The sequence below is a fragment of the Chiloscyllium plagiosum genome, unplaced genomic scaffold (assembly GCF_037043375.1).
Source record: "Chiloscyllium plagiosum isolate Xiang-an unplaced genomic scaffold, Cpla_swu_hap1 HiC_scaffold_7, whole genome shotgun sequence".
NCBI classification, from domain to species: domain Eukaryota; kingdom Metazoa; phylum Chordata; class Chondrichthyes; order Orectolobiformes; family Hemiscylliidae; genus Chiloscyllium; species Chiloscyllium plagiosum.
This window is the reverse complement of record NW_028270145.1, coordinates 42,904,439-42,925,974: the sequence shown is the minus strand read 5'-3', so window position 1 is coordinate 42,925,974 and position 21,536 is coordinate 42,904,439.

The following is a 21,536-nucleotide window of genomic DNA, read 5'->3' as shown; positions in this document are numbered from 1 at the left end:
CAAGCATGTGGATGAGGGTAGAGCAGTGGATGTAGTATACATGGATTTTAGTAAGGCATTTGATAAGGTTCCCCATGGTAGGCTTATGCGGAAAGTCAGGAGGCATGGGATAGAGGGAAATTTGGCCAGTCGGATAGAAAACTGGCTAACCGGTCGAAGTCAGAGAGTGGTGGTAGATGGTAACTATTCAGCCTGGAGCCCAGTTACAAGTGGAGTTCCGCAGGGATCAGTTCTAGGTCCTCTGCTGTTCATAATTTTTATTAATGACTTGGATGAGGGAGTCGAAGGATGGGTCAGTAAATTTGCAGATGATACGAAGATTGGTGGAGTTGTGGATAGTGAGGAGGGCTCTTGTCGGCTGCAAAGGGACTTGGATATGATGCAGAGCTGGGCTGAGGAGTGGCAGATGGAGTTCAACCCTGCCAAGTGTGAGGTTGTCCATTTTGGAAGGACAAATAAGAATGCGGAATACAGGGTTAACAGTAGGGTTCTTAGTGTGGTGGAGGAACAGAGGGATCTTGGGGTCTATGTTCATAGGTCTTTGAAAGTTGCCACTCAGGTGGATAGAGCTTGTAAGAAGGCCTATGGTGTATTAGCGTTCATTAGCAGAGGGATTGAATTCAAGAGTCGTGAAGTGATGTTGCAACTGTACAGGACTTTGGTTAGGCCACATTTGGAGTACTGTGTGCAGTTCTGGTCGCCTCACTTTAGGAAAGATGTGGAAGCTTTGGAGAGGGTGCAGAGAAGATTTACCAGGATGTTGCCTGGAATGGAGAATAGGTCGTACGAGGATAGGTTGAGAGTGCTAGGCCTTTTCTCGTTGGAACGGCGAAGGATGAGGGGTGACTTGATAGAGGTGTATAAGATGATCAGAGGACTAGATAGAGTAGACAGTCAGAAACTTTTTCCCCGGGTACAAGAGAGTGTTACAAGGGGACATAAATGAAGGGTGAAGGGTGGAAGGTATAGGGGAGATGTCAGGGGTGGGTTATTTACCCAGAGAGTGGTGGGGGCATGGAATGCGCTGCCTGTGGGAGTGGTAGAGTCAGAATCTTTGGTGACCTTTAAGCGGCAATTGGATAGGTACATGGATGGTGCTTAAGCTAGGACAAATGTTTGGCACAACATCGTGGGCCGAAGGGCCTGTTCTGTGCTGTATTGTTCTATGTTCTATGTTTTTTGAAGTTAAGGTAGAATCTGCGCTGCTGGATTAGGTATGAAGTTACACCCATTCTCAATCATTTTGCAGTTGCCAATAGCTTTAATGATGGTTTTTACACGAATGTCTCCACTAATGAGGTCAGGATGTGCAAGATCATTACCCATCAATTGTTTTTTGCTGTCTCCAATTGTGTGTCAAGTTATCCTATTAGAGACATTGAACTGTGTTGGTGACTGTGACACAATATGGTGTTTGGGTGATATGATTGTAAGTATTGAACAGCTGACAATGTATACAAGTTGAATGTATTGTGTGGCCTGCAGCACTCCATAAGACAGGGGTGCAACATATAGTGTGAGTCCTGATTATTAGAGTAGCCTGGAATATGAGTGATGGGAATGTGATGTACTTAACAGTGTCTGAGGACAGTTGCGTAATTGGTAGAGTATCATTTATCATGTGGTTTAACATCATACTGAGCTTGGATTCAAGACAGAGAGAGTCAAGGAAAATGCAAAGCCAATAACTGTCTTCAGGCTTTGACTTCAAAATAACATATTTTATCATACATTAGCACTAAATATTGTCCTACAATTGAAGATATATTTGTCGCTGATCTAAGAGTTACATTAGGTAAGGGATAATCTACCTTCCTCATGTATTCATTATTATGTGCTCTCAAGACTCTCTAAACTTGTAGTCTATGGTGAAGTAGTATTGTGTCATGGTTTATCTAAGTATACTAAGCTCCACCCAAGCTGTGCTATCTATGTTTAGTGGTGCATGTTTCTGTGACAAGGTTGCTTCTGGATACTGAAGGCCTTACCAACACCCCTCCCTAGGCCGGTTTTGCCCTTCTCATCAAAATTGAGTAACAGTATCATTAGCTGCTTAGATGCCTACTTTTTACTGCATTTACTACAAATCTTTCTTTTTCCCTTCCACTCTTCCCCAAGTCTTTGACTTGATTTATCTATTTCAATAGATAGGTCAGAAATACTTGAAATGGGAATACTTTAGGTAATATTGGTGATTTTGCATTTTCTTTGCTGGGTTCAAAGATTTATTTGATCTTGCTGAAGGAATTGGTGTGAATGTAACTGTATGAGTGTATAAGAATTAAGACGTGGTTATGCTCCTGTTCCATTATGAGCAACAGATACAGTTGTTATTTTCCCTCAGAGAAAAAAAGTAATCCATCCATAGATTGTTGTTCTTCATGTAAAGAAGCTTGTTCCCTTATAGTATTAATGTTTTCAAGATTCTGTTCCAAGGCATGAATGTACATATTGGATTGGGAATGACTTGCTTTGAGATGTGATGTACTTAACAGTGTCTGAGGAGAGTTGCGTACCTCAGAGTGTAGAACATTTATGAGAAGTGACTTATTTTATTTCAATAAGCAAAATGCTGGAAATCTGAAATGGCACAGAATTGGTAGGAGAGACTAGGATCTGAGGGCATTGCCTCAGAGTAAAGGGAAGACCTTTTAGAACGGTGACAAGGAATAACTTCTTCAGCCAGAGAATGGTGAATCTATGGAATTCATTGTCACAGAAGGCAGAGGAGGCCAGGTCATTGAGTGTATTTAAGACTGAGATAGATATGTCCTTAATCAAGGGGATCAAGAATTATGGCCATAAAGCTGGAGAATGAGTTGAGAAACTTATCAGCCATGATTGAATAGTAGAGCAGACTTGGTGGCTGAATGGCCTACTTTTTGCTCCTATGTCTTATGGTCTAACGCTGAAGAAACTCAACAAGTCTGGCAGCATTGGGGAGAAGAAACAATGTTAATGGATTAAGCATGTTATGACACTTCTTAAGAACTTCAGTTCTGATAGCTTGAATTTTTCTGGTGGAAAGAATGGTACAACTAAATTTTGTTGCAATGGACAATTGTTGATAACCACTTGAAGTTGTGAATTTGTTTTCTTGCTCTGGATGAATATTATTAGAATTTTGATCTTTAACTATACTGATTTTGTTTTGTTTAGTATTCTTAGTTGACTAAAGGCATCAGTTAATCTTTGTTGTAAAGATTGTAGTAAAACTATTGTAAATGCTGTTTTCAATGTAAAGTTCAGTTTACCTTTAAACATGACATAGTCATAAAATGGATGAAGATGTTCCTTTTCCAAGATGACTGAAGGAATTCCCACAGATCTTTGGGTAAAGCTTTTCTAAAGTGACTTTACTGAGAGTGTTTTTTTTAATGACTATCAAAGACATCTGCTGTGACATCATTGAGGCTGATTCATTGATGCACATCACTGTGTCACAATGGTGAAACTGCTCCAGAATCCTAAAGCCCTTACTAAGCTGAGATAACATTTGAAGGTGCATTTACTGACTTTGACTTAATGTGTGAAAGCATTGAACTTTGTGTGACATTGCATCCAGGTCCTCAATGCTTGGCTTTAACCTCCAAGGCTAATTCCTTCCACTTCCTTTTCAGCTTAAGTCTGGAGGGCTTCTGGCATCCACGGATGCCAGATGTCTTTTCTCCTCATCCCCAAAGGCTACCATCGCAGCATCTGAGAAGGTTGGAGTGTGCTCTTTAATATGTTATGTTATTCTACAAATATTTACAGGTCACATTCCCTTAACTGTACCTGGTTCAACCAAAATCCACCTGCTGTAAGTGATGCAAGCTAGGTGAATGCAGCAGAAGGTAACTTTGAGCATTGCCAGAGTTGAGAGAGTGGTGCTGGAAAAGCATAACAGGTCAGGTAACATCTGAGGAGCAGGAAATGAAGGGCTTTTGCCTGGAACATCAATTCTCCAGCTCCTCGAATGCTGCCTGACCTGTTGTGCTTTTCCTGCACCACACTCTTGACTCTGATCTCCAGCATCTGCAGTCCTCACTTTCTCCTCTTTAAGACTTACTAGTCAGTCTCAAGATTGGCACAATGCTAATGCATTCAGTTAATGAACAGCACTGTTGACATTTGCTGGACAGTGAAATCACTTAAAAAGTCAGGCAGAATAAAGTTAATGTGGACAGCATGGGATTATCGAGAATTGCAAATATACACCCATTTTGGGAGTTAACCAAGTTATCCCAATTTTTACCTGTTTTCAAGGAATTTCAATGTTCTTTTTTAAAATCAAATACCATTCTAAGTCAGAACATGTAAGTGCAGCTTAGACTGAAATCCACATACAATGCACCGTCATTTACAAAACTGTGGTAGGACAATATATTTTAATATAGAGGTGTGCAAGCATTCTCAAATTAAATTATCTCTGGTTAAAATGTTCTCAAAATACGTAATAGTAAAGATAGGGATTTCTGGAACTGAGAATTTATTGTGAATACATGCTATTTCTCAAGGGCCTTGACAAGATGGATGTTGAATATAAGATCATAGGAACATGAGTAGGCCATTCAGCTCATTGAGTCTGTTCTACAATTTAAGACATTCATGACTGATTGAATACTTCAATGTTTTTTGCCTACATTAACCCCCTAATCCTTTACTTTATTGATGATCAAAGATTTATCAGTCTCTCCATTAAAATATACTCAGAAACAGAACTTTCACAGTCTTTTGGAGTGGAGTACTCCAAAAATTCATCACCTTCTAAGTAAAAAAGAATTCTGTTCATCTTGATTCAACACTGCATCCCCTTGATTTTTAAATTGTGCCCCCTCATTCTAGATCAGGGATACACCTTTCCTGCATTCACCCTGTCTAAGTTTCAATGGGATCACTTTTCAATTTTTTGAAACTCTCCAGAATACAGGCCCAGTCTGTCCAATGTCTCTTCACAGGATAGTCCCCATTCCCAAGTCTGCTGAACATTTGTTGCATTCCCTCTCTTGTAATAATATCTATCCTGAGGTAAAGAGACCTAAACTGCACTGTACTCAAGCTACAGTCTAAACAAGCTCCTATACAATTAAAGCAAGACTTTACTACTCTTGTACACATCCTCTTATGATGAAGGCTAACATTCCATTCACTTTCCTAATCGTTTGTTGCACCTGTATGTTAGCCTTCAATGAGATCACTTCTCACTCTTTGAAATTTGCGGAGTACAGCCCCAGTTTTCCCAATCCCTCATTATCCATTTGAACGTTCGCCGACAGTGCATGTCAGCCTACAGTGATTTACTGAAAAGGACACCCACAACCCTTTGGACATCCACACTTTCCAACTCTCACCATTTAAGAAATACTCTGCACAACCGTTTATCCTACCAAAGTGATAACTTCACATTTTTCCACATTATGTTCCATATTGCCATGTTCTTGCCCAATCACTAAGCCTGTCCAAATCGTCCTGAAGCCATTTTACATCTCCTCAAAATTCCTACTTAGTGTTATATCATCTGCAACTTTGGAAATATTACTTTTGGCCCTCACATCCAAACATAAATATTGTGGACAAGTCAGGGCCAGTTACTGATTCTTGTAGTACCATGCTCGTCATAGTCTGCCGAAGCAAGAAATCCCAATGTATCCCTACTCTTTTTATTCTGTCTGTTAGCATTAGCCAATCTTTAATCCATGCCAGCACATTACCTCCCATAAAATATGCTTTAACTTTGCTAACCAACCACTTCTGAAAACCCAAATCAACTACATGCCTCAACTCCCTTTTTTCAATTTACTCCAACATGTTTGCCAAACACAATTTTCCACTCACAACCCATGCTGATTATTCCCAATCAGTTCATTTCTACCAAGTATCCATTTGTCACATCCTTTATGATAGATTCTAACATTTTCTCTCCTGCTGATGTAAGGCTGGTAAGTATCTTTTTTAAACCCCCTTTCCCTTTCTCAATAGTGGGCCAACATTCAAAAGCTAAGAATCTGCAAGAATCATTCCAGATTCTATGAAGTTTGCATTGTGACTTTCTCCACAACCATCCCCTTGAACACTCTGGAATGTAGTCTTTCAGATCCTTTGGTTTTATTAATTTTCAGCCCCATTCTTCTCTCCAGTACAACATTCTTACTAATTCTAATTTCCTTCAATTACTCATTCACCCTAGTCACTTGGATCTCCAATTCTGGGAGACTTATTGCATATTACTCAGTGAAAACAGACACAAAATAATCATTCAGCTTCTCTTCCATTTCTCAATTCCCCATTATAAATTCTCTTGACTTTGCATTTAATGGACCCACATTCATCTTAATAAAATGTTTGCTTTCTACATTCCTGAAGATACGTTTGCAGCCTGTGTATTTTTTAAACAGATTGCATTTGTATTCTATTCTTCCTTTTCTTGTCAGTTCTTATACCATTAGACCATAAGATATAGGGGCAGAATTAAGGCACTCTGCTCATCAAGCCTGCTCCACCATTCAATCATGGCTGACATCTTTCTCAACTGCATTATTCTGCTTTCTCTCTCTAACCCTTGATACCCCTCCCAATGAAGAACCTATCTATCTCTGTCTTAAGTCCATTCAATGATTTGGCCTCCACAGCCTTCTGCAACAAGAGTTCCACAGATTCACCACTCTCCTCAACTCAGCTTAAAAGGATCGTCCCTTTACTCTAAGGCTGTGTCCTCGGGTCCTAGTTTCTCCTACTAGTGGAATGATCTTCTCCATGTCCACTCTATCCAGGCTGCTTAGTCCTCTGGAAGTTTCAATTAGATCCCCCGTCATCCTTCTAAACTCCATTAAGTACACATCCAGAGTCCTTAACCGCTCCTCATATGATAAGCCCTTTATCCCTGGCACCATTCTTGTAAATCTCTTCTGGAAACTCTCCCATGTCAGCACAATCTTCCTCAGATAAAGGGCTCAAAACTACTCACAATGTTCCAAATAACTCCAATCAATATTTGCTGTCCTTGCTGTTTTTAAGTTCAACCTAAACAGATTCCACACATTGTATTCCAATCCAAGATCTTCCTTTACTAATGTTCTGACCTCCTCCTATATCATCAGCACAACTCCACCTCCTTTTCCTTTTGTCTGTCCTTCTTAAACCTTGCATGTTCTTGAATATTCAGTTTCCAGTCTAGGACACCATGAGCCATGTTTCTATATGTCAATTATATCTCAACTATTTACCGCCACTTGTGCCTTTAAATGATCTAGTTTGTTATGAATGCTGCAGCATTCATGTAGATGGCCCTTTAATTTGTCTTTTTGACATCACTCAACATTTCAGGTATTTTGAATGCTTCACTTTGTTTCTCTTGTCTTCTCATTTCCCTCACAGATTTCCTACTCCCTTCCAATTTTGGTTATCTCTCTGGTTCCCATCCCACTGACAAGCTAGTTCAAACCAACCCTGTCAGCAAATCTCCCTACTTGAATATCACTCCCAGTCCTTTTAAGATGAAACCAGTAAAGCTTGGGTAGGTTCTGTCTGCCCTAGCACTGGTCCCAATGTCTCAAAAATATGATGCTCTCATATGATCCTCCTAGTTCTGCAGTCACATGTGCAATTGAGTTAATGTCCTGTTTTTAAACTCACTGATGTAATCCTGAGATTGCTGCTTTTGAAGTCCTGCTTTTTAAGTTCTATCTGGGATTCTGTCCTCAAGACCTCATGTTACTTTTTTTAGTTTTTAAGAAGCTATTCAGACTCCCTCCCTAACAGCAGTGACTCACATATCAATAAACATAGAGATTACAAATGATGTCGCTCTAGGATTTTTTTTGCCTCACTTGGTCTCTCTCAGTGCTGTGTTCACAATTCACTCACTTCTGGCTGTCCACATTTGTTTTAAATTTGCTGACCCCTCCCTTAGTCCAATGCTCAGAATGAACCCACTTGCCACTCACTACACGATTTTTAAACTAGCGGCCTATTCTCTGGATGCAGTGTTCATAATTCTTATGGGAGAGACTAGAACTAGGGACGTAATTTTAAAATAAGTGATCTCCAATTTAAGACAGTGATTAGTAGAATTATTTTCTTAGAGGTTCATGAGTCTATTCAGGATACAGTGAAAACAGGGTCATTGAATATTTTAAGGACTGAGTTAGATTCTTGTCTGACAAGGGAATCCAAGTATAAGAGGCAGATAGATGAGTTGAGGCTGAATTCAGGTCAACCATTTGAATGGTGTAGCAGGCTTATGGGGTCAAATAGTCTACTCTGCATCAAATTATTGTGTTCTTTTGGAGAATTTCTCATACTCTGTGTTGACTTTAACTACTGCTTTGAAATTGATTTTAAAATAAGTAAAGAACTGGTTTCATTTTTGAGAATAGGCCATTGATATAAATCAGAATACGAAAAAGAAACCTTGATATGAAACTCTGAACTCGTAAATATTTTTCATCAACCTGTTCAGAAATGTTATGACAGGTGATTGGTGCAAATAGGACCTGAACAATGACATTTTTGCCTACCATTAGGAGCACTACCTTTGCGCCAAAAGACCCTTAACACTGAACTCATACATTGGCTACAATCTGAACCCCTGATTACTTTGTCATATTCACTAAACATAAAAACTAATGTGGTAAAAACAATGACTGCAGATGCTGGAAACCAGATTCTGGATCAGTGGTGCTGGAAGAGCACAGCAGTTCAGTCAGCATCCGACGAGCAGCAAAATCGACGTTTCGGGCAAAAGGCACTATTCCTGATGAAGGGCTTTTGCCCGAAACGTCGATTTTGCTGCTCGTCGGATGCTGCCTGAATTGCTGTGCTCTTCCAGCACCACTGATCCAGAATAAAAACTAATGTATCAACATTTGCCTACCTGTCTGTGATAAGAATGAAATTGAATGTCTGTAGAATGCTACTGCTTGTAATCATGAGAAATTATTGCTGACATTTATGGGCAGATTGAATTGGGATTAATAAACACACCAATATGTTCATAAATAATGATCAATTCTTAGCAGTTAAAATTCGCAAGGTGATATTTTCGTTAAGCAAGAGGGATTCCACAAATACTCTTTTCCTTCAAATCTGCTGAAAGGTGATCAACCTTAAACATTATCACTTATCCTCTTCATGCATGCTGCCAGACCTGCTGAGTATTCCCAGCAAAAGTTTCTTTATTTCAGATTTCCAATGGTTGATTTTTAACACAGTAACTTTTGTTTGCTTTATTTGCTCCTTTGATTTGACATTTTTGTTTACTTGATGAATTTTGTTTATATGAAAGTCTGTTGTCTGAGCATATTAATTCAAACAATAGAACAAAATATAAATAGTCCAGGAACAAGGTGATTCGAAAAAAATCCAAGTTCCCATTACCTGAAAGTCAGAAAACTGAGACGAACCAAAACCATTTTGAGTGCTTTCAAGGAGAAAGTGAGGACTGCAGATGCTGGAGATCAGAGCTGAAAATGTGTTGCTGGAAAAGCGCAGCAGGACAGGCAGCATCCAAGGAACAGGAGAATCGAAGTTTCGGGCATAAGCCCTTCCTGAAGACCTGCTGCGCTTTTCCAGCAACACATTTTCAGCTCTGAGTGCTTTCAAGACATGCTTCCACCTTGCTTATAACATCGATAGTTGTTCTGACAGCATTCTTGCTTGTCATTGCAATCAAATATTTCAGGCTAGTTAATAAACAAAAAAAAATCACTGAAGGTCAGAAATTAATGAAGCACAACAGTATTAAATCCACAAAATGATTCCATATACCTTGTTCCATTTCTGAAAATGAAAGAAACAGAATTGTTGTACATTTATTTGCACTTAATTCATTTCACTCGGATAAATTGTTTCATTGTTGTGTAAAGAAAGCAGAAAATTGACTGTTTATAGAACGTATATATTATGTGGCAGGGTGCATGGAACTTGACAGCAAGCGATACTTTTCCTGTCACAACGGAGTCTAATTCAGACCTTATTCACTATGTGACTGACATCACTTGTAATGAAAGCTACAGAAAGGCAGCATGGCCTGACAGATCTAGATTGTTGTAAGAGGTCATGTCATTGTATTTCTCATAGTGCAGTTAAGGCACTTGGTTCAGCTTGATGTTTTACTCTATAAATAGAAGAAATAGAGGGAAAGATGTGAGCTGAGCATGAACTGCACATTGAAATTATCCTATTGGTACAGGTACTTAATGGGAAAGTTGCTGACTGCAGGAATTCACTTTGTACACCTGACCATAAAAAAATTGACAAGCACATTCCTTGATAATCATGAATTAACTTTTAAATATTTTATTAAATTTAAGATTCCCACCTTTAAGTATCAGATTGTAGTGTTGTCAATTCATTAAAAAAATTCTAATTACAAAATTTTCTTTCTGGTTTCTTAAATTTCAATGATCAGTTCCAACTCTACTTCCTTGAACCTATTTTTATGCCAAATATACCTTTATCTGATTTAATTTATTAAAGTTTAGAAACTTGAATTCTATCCCTCATTTTTTTGACATTTTTGTTCTGGAAATAAATTTAGTTTGCTTACCAATTCGACATTAAATATGAATATTTTTCTCATCTTTGTTTTCATCCCTCTTGTCAATAGCTGTCCCTTGACTCCAGGATGACATTTACTCAGGAATGTGCTTTTCCACTGTGGCTGTCCATGTGATTGATCAGGCTGATTCTCCACCTCCAGATCATTGGACACAGAGCAAGATTTCCCACAAGATACTCAGATCCAGAGTACTGAGGAGAATTCGAAATAGGACCAGGTGTAAGCCATTCAGTCTCTTGAGTCTCTTCTGCCACTCCATAAGATCATGCTGACAAGTTCGAAGTTCAAATTTCACCTTCCCATATACTTCTGATGTTCTTTGAATCTCTTGCCTAACAAGAAACTATCCACTTTTGACTTAAAAATTTTAATGTCCCTGCTTCCATTAACTTCTAAGGCAGAAAATTTCAATGTTGCACAAACCGTCTCTGTTCAAGAGCTGACCTCCTAATTTTCAAATGTGCCCCCTGCTTGTGGACTCACCCACATCAGAAAACATCATCTATTCATGAAGAAATTATTCCTTTTATGTAGTTACCTTTCTGGGTTTGTTTTTAATATGAATTTTCTGAATCTTGACAACACTTTCTTGTGCAAGTTTTGTTTGCTTTTCTTTCTTTCTTGGTGCTGCTCTGTCTCATCATTATATTATTTGGATGTCAATCATGATGGGTTGGATGGACAATCTGTTGCCAGTCCAATCAGTAATATTGTGCTGCCATGCTTCAAGAATAGCTTCAGTATCTTTGTTGTGATTTTTTTGGTCCTTTACTGAAACACTGACAATTTGAGAGTTGAGAAAACAGGTTTCCCAGAGGATTCCACAATTCAGTGGACACAGTATCCAATCCATCATAGTTGATTTTGGCAGTATTTTGCTTAAATGTTTTAGATCTAGCTTCAAGAAGCTCACTGCACTTGTTTCAGGATCCTTCCATTTAATTCCCAGGATGAGGCAAATGCATTGCTTGCCAAATTTCTCCAGTGACCTTATGTATTATAGAACATTACAGCACAGTACAGGCTCTTTGGCCCTCAATGTTGTGCTAACCTGTGGAACCAATCTGAAGCCTATCTATCCTAAACTATTGCATTTTCATCCATAATCCTATCCAATGACCACATAAATGCCCTTAAAGTTAACGAGTCTACTACTGTTTCAGGCAGTGACTTCCACATCCCTACTACTCTGAGTGAAGATACTATCTCTGACATCTGTCCTATATCTATCGCCTCTCAATTTAAAGCTATGCCCCCCACTAGCCATCACCATCCAAGGAAAAAGGCTCTCACTATCCACCCTATCTAACCCTCTGAATATCTTATGTGTCTCAATTAAGTTATCTCTCAATCTTCTTCTCTCTAACAAAAACATCCTCAAGTCCCTCAGCCTTTCCTCATAAAATCTTCCCTCCGTACCAGGCAATATTCTAGTAGATCTCCTCTGAACCCTTTCCAAAGCTTTCACACCCTTCCTATGCGGTGACCAGAAATGTATGCAATACTCCAAGTACAGCCGCACCAGAGTTTCGTACAGCTGCATGTCCTCGTGGCCCCGAAACTCAATCCCTCTACGATTAAAGGCAACACACCGTATGCCTTCTTAACAACCCTGTCAACCTGGGTGGCAACTTTCAGGAATCTATGTACATGGACACCGAGATCTCTATGCTCATCCACATTACCAAGAATCTTACCATTAGCCCCGTACTCTTTATTCCTGTTACTCCTTCCAAAGTGAATCACTTCACACTTTTCCACATTAAACTCCATTTGCCACCTCAGCCTAGCTCTGCAGCTTATCTATGTCCCTCTGTAACCCGCAATATGCTTCAGCGCTATCCACAACTCTACCAACCTTAGTGTCATCCACAAATTTACTAACTCATCCTTCTATGCCCTCATCTAAGTTATTTATAAAAATGACAAACAGTAGTGGCCCTAAAACAGATCCTTGTGGTACACCACTGGTAACTGAACTCCAGGATGAACATTTCCCATCAACCACCACCGTCTGTCATCTTTCAGCTAAGCCAATTTCTGATTCAAACTGCTAAATCACCCTCAATCCCATGCCTCTGTATTTTATGCAATAGCCTAACGTGGGGCACCCTATCAAAGGCCTTACTGAAATCCATATACACCACATCAATCACTTTATCCTCATCCACCTGTTTGGTCACCATCTCAAAGAATTCAATAAGATTTGTGAGGCACAACCTACCCTTCACAAAACCGTGTTGACTATTCCTAATCAACTTATTCCTCTCGAGATGAATATAAATCCTATTTCTTATAACCTTTTCCAACACTTTACCCATAACCAAAGTAAGGCTCACTGGTCTATAATTACCAGGGTTGTCTCTACTCCCCTTCTTGAAAAAGGAACAACATTTGCTATCCTCCAGTCTTCTTTCACTATCCCTGTGGATAATGATGACATAAATATCAAAGCCAAAGGCTCTGCAATCTCCTCCCTGGCTTCCCAGAGAATCCTAGAATAAATTCCACCTGGCCCAGGGTATTTATCTATTTTCACAATTTTCAGAATTGCTAACACCTCCTTCTTGCAACCTCAATCCCATCTAGTCTAGTAGCCTGTATTTCAGTATTCTCCTCAACAACATTGCCTTTTTCCAGTGTGAATACTGACAAGAAATATTCATTTAGTGCTTCCCCTATCTCCTCAGACTCCATGCACAACGTCCCACTACTATCCTTGACTGGCCCTAATCTTTCTCTAGTCATTCTTTTATTCCTGATATACCTATAGAAAGCTTTAGGATTTTCCTTGATCCTATCTGCCAATGATTTCTCATGTCCCCTCTTGGCTCTTCTTAGCTCTCTCTTTAGGTCTTTCCTGGCTAACTTGTAACTGTCATGCACCCTAACTGAGCCTTCAGTTCTCATCCTAACATAAGCCTTCTTTTTCCTCTTGACAAGAGATTCAACTTCTACAGTAAACCACAGCTCCCTCGCTTGACCACTTCCTCTCTGCCTGACAGGTACATACTTATCAAGGACTTGCAGTAGCTGTTCTTTGAATAAGGTGCAAATTTCAATCGTGCCCAAACCCTGCAGTTTCCTTCCCCATCCTATGCATCATAAATCTTGCCTTATCACATCATAATTACCTTTCCTCAACTCTTGCCCTGCAATATATACCTTTCCTTTTCCATGGCTAAAGTAAACATAACCGAATTGTGGTCAATATCACCAAAGTGCTCACCTACCTCCAAATCTAACACCTTCATTACCTCGTACCAAATCCAATGTGGCCTTGCCTGTTGTTGGCTTGTCTTCATACTGTGTCAGGAAACTATCCTGCATGCACTGGACAAAAACTGACCCATCTAAAGTACTCGAACTATAGTATTTCCAGTCAAAAGGTACGATTGCTGATACATAGTCCTGCAGTACAGGAATAAGGTGATGACAACTGTTCTCGACACAAAGACTCTTGTTTGGCTTGCTGGAGGTCTTTTTGTCAAATGCACATCTCTGTATTTTATAGAATGCTAAGCAAGTGTATAGCTGATCTGCTCTTGGATTTCCTTTCCAATGGTGCGTTTTGAAAGAGGCAGCTGCCAAAGTACAGGTCAGGTCTGGGTTAATATGAGGTTTTTTTCTGGCAACATACAAATACTGGCTGAGTTCCTTGCATGGAGAACTTAAAACATTGAAAGCGGTTTGCTAAGTTAGCACAAAATGAGACTACAATCAACTGCAACCTGCAATTACGTATATCTGTGGTGGTCAGTTTGTCTTTGGCATAAAGGCAACAGGGGTGAAAGTATTTTTGATCTCGATGACATGTAGTACTTGAATCAGCGGATCTTTGAGATGTAGGTTGTCAGTGGCATCAAGTTATGACATAGTCTTGCTTAAAATCAGTTAAGACTTTGAAACGAAAATTTTCTGATCTCCCACTCAAAGCAGTTGTAGTCATATCAGTATGGAACAGTTGCAGAATTGTGATTAGTTATTGGATCTCTGGACAAGTTCAGAACAAATAGTGTTAGATGTAAGCCATTGAGACATCAAGTCTGTTTCATCATTCAGTGAGATAGTGACTGATCTGATTATCTTCAAATTCCACTTTTCCTGGCTTTTCTTCCCCAAAATATTCAATTCCCTTTTCTGCCCACCATGACCTTGAATATACTTAAAGACCCAGCTTTTACAGCCTTATGTGATAAAGAATTCACTCCCCTCTGAAAGAAGAACTATTTCCTCATCTCTGTCTTAAATGAATAACCCTTTAGTCTCACAAACGCCAAAGACAACTTCGTAGATATCCTGTCCAATCCTTTAAGAGTCTTAAATGTTTCAATAAAGTTACTTCTCATTCTTCTAAACTCCAATGAGCATAAGCCCAAACTACTCAATCTTTCCTCATTAAGAAAATCTCTTCATACTTGGTAACAACCTAGTGAACCTTCTCTCCACTGTCATCAATGCCATTATATCTTTGCTTAGTTAAAAAGACCAAACTGTTCTCGCAGTATTATTGGTGTGTTCTAACTAGTAGTTTTAGCAAGAATTATTGGTGTGTTCTAACTAGCAGTTTTAGCATGTATGTGTGTGAGAGAGAGAGTGTGAGTGCAAAGGGGTATAAGTCTGTGAGAGAGTGTGTGGAAGTGAATGTGTGAGCATATAAGAGCTTGTGTATGACAGAGGGTCTGCATGTACGTGTGTGTGCGTACGTGTGTGTGCGTACGTGTGTGTGCGTACGTGTGTGTGCGTACGTGTGTGTGCGTGTGCGCGCGTACGTGTGTGTGCGTGTGCGCGCGTACGTGTGTGTGCGTGTGCGCACGTACGTGTGTGCGCGCACGTACGTTTGTGCGTACGTGTGTGTACGTGCGTACGTGTGTACATACATACGTCTGTGTGTACATACGTACGCGTGTGTGCACATACGTACGTGTGTGTGCGTACATGTGTGTGTGTACGTGTGTGTGCGTACGTGTGCGCGCGTACGTGTGTGTGCGTGTGCGCGCGTACGTGTGTGTGCGCGCGTACGTGTGTGCGCGCACGTACGTGTGTGCGTGCACGTACGTTTGTGTGCGTACGTGCGTACGTGTGTACATACATACGTCTGTGTGTACATACGTACGCGTGTGTGCACATACGTACGTGTGTGTGCGTACGCGTGTGTGCACATATGTACGTGTGTGCATACGCGTGTGTGCACATACGTACGTGTGTGTGCGTACGTGTGTGTGCACATACGTACGTGTGTGTGCGTACGTGTGTGTGTGTACATACGTACGTGTGTGTGTGTACATACGTACGTGTGTGTGCGTACGTGTGTGTGCGTACGTGTGGGCGCGTGCGTACGTGTGTGTGTACATACGTACACGTGCGTGCGCGTGTGTGCACATACGTACGTGTGTGTGCGTACGTGTGTGTGTACATGTGTACGTGTGTGTGCGTACGTGTGTGCGTACGTGTGTGCGTACGTGTGTGTGTACATACGTACGTGTGTGTGTACATACGTACGTGTGTGTGTACATACGTACGTGTGTGTGTACATACGTACGTGTGCGCGCGCACGTACGTGTGCGCGCGTACGTGTGTGTGCGCGCGTACGTGTGTGCGCGCACGTACGTGTGTGTGCGTACGTGCGTACGCGTACGTGCGTACGTGTGTACATACATACGTCTGTGTGTACATACGTACGCGTGTGTGCACATACGTACGTGTGTGTGCGTACGCGTGTGTGCACATATGTACGTGTGTGTACGTGTGTGTGTACATACGTGTGTGTGTACATACGTACGTGTGTGTGTGTGTGTACGCGCGTACGTGTGTGTGTACGCGCGTACGTGTGTGTGTACGCGCGTACGTGTGTGTGTGTGTGTACGCGCGTGTGTGTGTACGCGCGTACGTGTGTGTGTGTGTGTACGCGCGTACGTGTGTGTGTGTGTGTACGCGCGTACGTGTGTGTGTGTGTGTACGCGCGTACGTGTGTGTGTGTGTACGCGCGTACGTGTGTGTGTGTGTACGCGCGTACGTGTGTGTGTGTGTGTACGCGCGTACGTGTGTGTGTGTGTGTGTGTGTACGCGCGTACGTGTGTGTGTGTGTGTGTACGCGCGTACGTGTGTGTGTGTGTGTACGCGCGTACGTGTGTGTGTGTGTGTACGCGCGTACGTGTGTGTGTGTGTGTACGCGCGTACGTGTGTGTGTGTGTGTGTACGCGCGTACGTGTGTGTGTGTGTGTGTACGCGCGTACGTGTGTGTGTGTGTGTACGCGCGAACGTGTGTGTACGCGCGAACGTGTGTGTGTGTGTGTACGCGCGTACGTGTGTGTGTACGCGCGTACGTGTGTGTGTACGCGCGTACGTGTGTGTGTACGCGCGTGTGTGTGTGTGTACGCGCGTACGTGTGTGTGTGTACGCGCGTACGTGTGTGTGTGTACGCGCGTACGTGTGTGTGTGTACGCGCGTACGTGTGTGTGTGTGTGTGTACGCGCGTACGTGTGTGTGTACGCGCGTACGTGTGTGTGTGTACGCGCGTACGTGTGTGTGTGTACGCGCGTACGTGTGTGTGTGTGTACGCGCGTACGTGTGTGTGTGTGTACGCGCGTACGTGTGTGTGTGTGTGTGTACGCGCGTACGTGTGTGTGTGTACGCGCGTACGTGTGTGTGTGTGTGTGTACGCGCGTACGTGTGTGTACGCGCGAACGTGTGTGTGTGTGTACGCGCGTACGTGTGTGTGTACGCGCGTACGTGTGTGTGTGTGTGTGTGTACGCGCGTGTGTGTGTGTGTGTACGCGCGTACGTGTGTGTGTGTGTACGCGCGTACGTGTGTGTGTGTGTACGCGCGTACGTGTGTGTGTGTGTGTACGCGCGTACGTGTGTGTGTGTGTGTACGCGCGTACGTGTGTGTGTGTGTGTACGCGCGTACGTGTGTGTGTGTGTGTACGCGCGTACGTGTGTGTGTACGCGCGTACGTGTGTGTGTGTACGCGCGTACGTGTGTGTGTGTGTGTACGCGCGAACGTGTGTGTACGCGCGAACGTGTGTGTGTGTGTGTACGCGCGTACGTGTGTGTGTACGCGCGTACGTGTGTGTGTACGCGCGTACGTGTGTGTGTGTGTACGCGCGTACGTGTGTGTGTGTGTACGCGCGTACGTGTGTGTGTGTGTACGCGCGTACGTGTGTGTGTGTGTACGCGCGTACGTGTGTGTGTGTGTACGCGCGTACGTGTGTGTGTGTGTACGCGCGTACGTGTGTGTGTGTGTGTACGCGCGTACGTGTGTGTGTGTGTACGCGCGTACGTGTGTGTGTGTGTACGTACGGGCGTACGTGTGTGTGTGTGTACGTACGCGCGTACGTGTGTGTGTGTGTACGTACGCGCGTACGTGTGTGTGTGTGTACGTACGCGCGTACGTGTGTGTGTGTGTACGTACGCGCGTACGTGTGTGTGTGTACGTACGCGCGTACGTGTGTGTGTGTACGTACGCGCGTACGTGTGTGTGTGTGTACGTACGCGCGTACGTGTGTGTGTGTGTACGTACGCGCGTACGTGTGTGTGTGTGTGTACGTACGCGCGTACGTGTGTGTGTGTGTACGTACGCGCGTACGTGTGTGTACGCGCGTACGCGTGTGTGTGTGTGTACGCGCGTACGTGTGTGTGTGTGTACGCGCGTACGTGTGTGTGTGTGTACGCGCGTACGTGTGTGTGTACGCGCGTACGTGTGTGTGTGTACGTACGCGCGTACGTGTGTGTGTGTGTGTACGTACGCGCGTACGTGTGTGTGTGTGTGTACGTACGCGCGTACGTGTGTGTGTGTGTGTACGTACGCGCGTACGTGTGTGTGTGTGTGTACGTACGCGCGTACGTGTGTGTGTGTGTGTACGTACGCGCGTACGTGTGTGTGTGTGTACGTACGCGCGTACGTGTGTGTGTGTGTACGTATGTGTCTACGTACGTGCGTGTCCAGGTACATGTGTGCGTGTACGTATGTACGTGTGTGCGTGTACGTATGTACGTGTGTGCGTGTACGTACGCACGTACGTGCGTGTGTGTGTGTGCGTACGTACGCGCGTACGTGTGTGTGTGCGTACGTGTCTACGTACGTGCGTGTCCAGGTACATGTGTGTGCGTGTACGTGTGTGCGTGTACGTATGTACGTGAGTGCGTGTACGTACGTGTGTGTGTATATGTATGTACGTGTGTGTGTATATGTATGTACGTGTGTGTGTATATGTATGTACGTGTGTGTGTATATGTATGAACGTGTGTGTGTGTATACGTACGTGTGTGTGTGTACGTACGTGTGTGTGTACGTGCGTGTGTGTGTACGTGCGTGTGTGTGTGTACGTATCTAGGTTTGTGTACGTACGTGTGTGTGTGTACGTACGCGCGTACGTGTGTGTGTGTACGTACGCGCGTACGTACGTGTGTGTGTACGTGCGTACGTACGTGTGTGTGTGTGTACGTATGCGCGTACGTACGTGTGTGTGTGCGTACGTACGCGCGTACGTGTGTGTGTGTGCGTACATGTCTACGTACGTGCGTGTCCAGGTACATGTGTGTGTACGTATGTACGTGTGTGCGTGTGTGCGTGTACGTGAGTGCGTGTACGTATGTACGTGTGTGTACGTACGTGTGTGTACGTACGTGTGTGTGTGTATACGTATGTACGTGTGTGTGTATACGTATGAACGTGTGTGTGTGTATACGTACGTGTGTGTGTACGTACGTGTGTGTACGTGCGTGTGTGTGTACGTGCGTGTGTGTGTACGTATGTGTGTGTGTACGTATGTGTGTGTGTACGTATGTGTGTGTGTACGTATGTGTGTGTACGTGCGCGCGTACGTGTATGTACGTACGCGCGTACGTGTGTGTGTGTACGTACGCGCGTACGTGTGTGTGTGTACGTACGCGCGTACGTGTGTGTGTGTACGTACGCGCGTACGTGTGTGTGTACGTACGCGCGTACGTGTGTGTGTACGTACGCGCGTACGTGTGTGTGTACGTACGTACGTACTTGTGTGTATACGTACGTGTGTGAGCGTACGTGTGTGTACGTATGTACGTGTGTGTGTGTACGCGCGTACCTGTGTGTGTACGTACATGTGTGTACGCGTGTGTGTGTACGTACGTGTGTACGCGTGTGTGTGTACGTACGTGTGTACGTACGTGTGTGTACGTACATAGGTGTGTGTGTACGTACGTGTGTGTACGTACGTGTGTGTACGTACGTAGGTGTGTGTGTACGTACGCGCGTACGTGTGTGTGTACGTACGTGTGTACGCACGTACGTGTGTGTGTGTGTGTACGTACGCGCGTACATTTGTGTGTACGTATGCGCGTTCGTGTGTGTGTATGTACGCGCGTGTGTGTACGTACGCGTGCGTGTACGTGCGTACGTGTGTGTACATGCGAAGGTGTGTGTGTGTGTCTACGTACGTGTGTGTGTACGTACGCACGTTTGTGTATGTACATATGTACGTGTACGTGTGTACGTACATGTGTGTACGTACGTGTGTGTGTACGTACGTGTGTGTGTACGTACGTGTGTGTGTGTACGTACGTGTGTGTACGTACGTGTGTGTACGTACGTGTGTGTACGTACGTGTGTGTACGTACGTGTGTGTACTTACGTGTGTGTACTTACGTGTGTGTACGTACGTGTGTGTACGTACGTGTGTGTACGTACGTGTGTGTACGTACGTGTGTGTGTGTACGTACGTGTGTGTGTACGTACGTACGTGTGTGTGTACGTCCGTAAGTGTGTGTGTACGTACGTCCGTAAGTGTGTGTGTACGTACGTACTTGTGTGTGTGTGTACGTACGTATGTGTGTGTGTACGTCCGTAAGTGTGTGCGTACGTACGTACGTGTGTGTGTGTACGTACGTGTGTGTGCGTGCGTACGTACGTGTGTGTGTGTGTGTACGTACATGTGTGTGTGTACGTATGTACGTGTGTGTGTGTAATACGTACGTGTGTGTGTACGTACGTACGTGTGTGTATGCGCGTAGTGTAGTGGGGTCACCTGTAGTGTGAGATGAACCCAAGGTCCCATTTGACACCATCCCCATGGGTACCGAACTTGGCTATCATCCTCTGCTCAGCCACTTTGCGTTGTTGCCTGTCCTGAAGTACACCTTGGAGAATGATTACTGGAAGGTCTAAGGTCAAAAGTCCCGAACCCCTGAAGTGTTCCCTGACTGGGAGGGAACTCTCCTGTCTGTTGTTTGTTGATTATTTTGTCCTGGTTGTTTTTGAAGAGAGATTCTAAGATACAGGTACAGCACTGTTTCTAAGCATGTAAACAATTTGTGAGGCCTTGGGCTTTTTTTTAACCATAGAACAATGGAAGCAGCCTGGGTATGGTCAGCTCCCACAGACCAGGCTTTCCAGTATTTTTTAGTTTTTAGTTTAATTTTAAGCTGAAGCCTTTGGGATCTCAAAAGAGCTGAAAGGTTCAGTGAATGTCTCCTAGCTGCTAATTGCTCTGAATTTTCTTTTTATTTTTTTTCCCTGGATTGGAGAACTGCATGTGAAAATCTGAATTTTTCTTTTTGTCAAGGGGTGTGTTTATGGGATGTTACTATATTGGAACAGTTAATTAGTACTGTGTACTGTATTTATCATTCAGTTGACTTTTCCAATAGTTGAGTTATTCTAAATTCCTCTTGCTTTTGTTTGTATCTTAACTCTAGCATTTAAGTAAATTGTGTTTTGCTTAACGTTGAGTAGTTTGACCAGTCTTACCGCATCTGGAACAAAGCACTTCACATCTACCTTTAAAATAAGAAAAAGTTAGAGTCTACGCTATCTTCTTAAAATATTGGAGAGGATCTGACCTGGTTCATAACATTTTACTGAGATCTTCAATTGAACCCACCTTGGTTTGATACACAACATATTGTTCTAGGAAACTAATCCAAATGTATTTTATGAATTGTTTCTCATGGCCATCTCTGCCAATTTGATTTTCCCAATCTAAGTAAAGATTAAAGTCACCATTGATTAATGTAT